The sequence below is a fragment of the Trypanosoma equiperdum genome (genome assembly GCF_001457755.1).
Source record: "Trypanosoma equiperdum strain OVI genome assembly, contig: ctg_904, whole genome shotgun sequence".
Lineage (NCBI taxonomy): Eukaryota > Euglenozoa > Kinetoplastea > Trypanosomatida > Trypanosomatidae > Trypanosoma > Trypanosoma equiperdum.
This window is the reverse complement of record NW_027124870.1, coordinates 31,439-31,807: the sequence shown is the minus strand read 5'-3', so window position 1 is coordinate 31,807 and position 369 is coordinate 31,439.

Here is a 369-nt window from a genome sequence, read left to right as displayed (position 1 = left end):
TATATATATATATATATTCTTCCCTATATATCACAATCGCCACAATTACAACAAATGTAAAACCAGAGAGACACACCCTTCGCCGCGCTGTATACTTTCTGTGTATGCTTGATAATTCGGATCCAAAGAGGGAAATATGCTGAATCTACAAAAGAAGAAGGGGAAAAAACACAGATGGGGTGTTGGTCCCATGAACCTTCACATTTCCCTTTTTTTATCGCTTCTCTCATCTTTCTTCTCATCAACGTCTTTCCATCTAAAATAAAAAAAACCCATATTTTTGACCCTCCTGGTGGGTCACCCAGTTTCTTTTCGTTTCCTTAACAGTTTGGCGTTGCTGATGAAACTGGTGTTGCGATGGGAAATGCG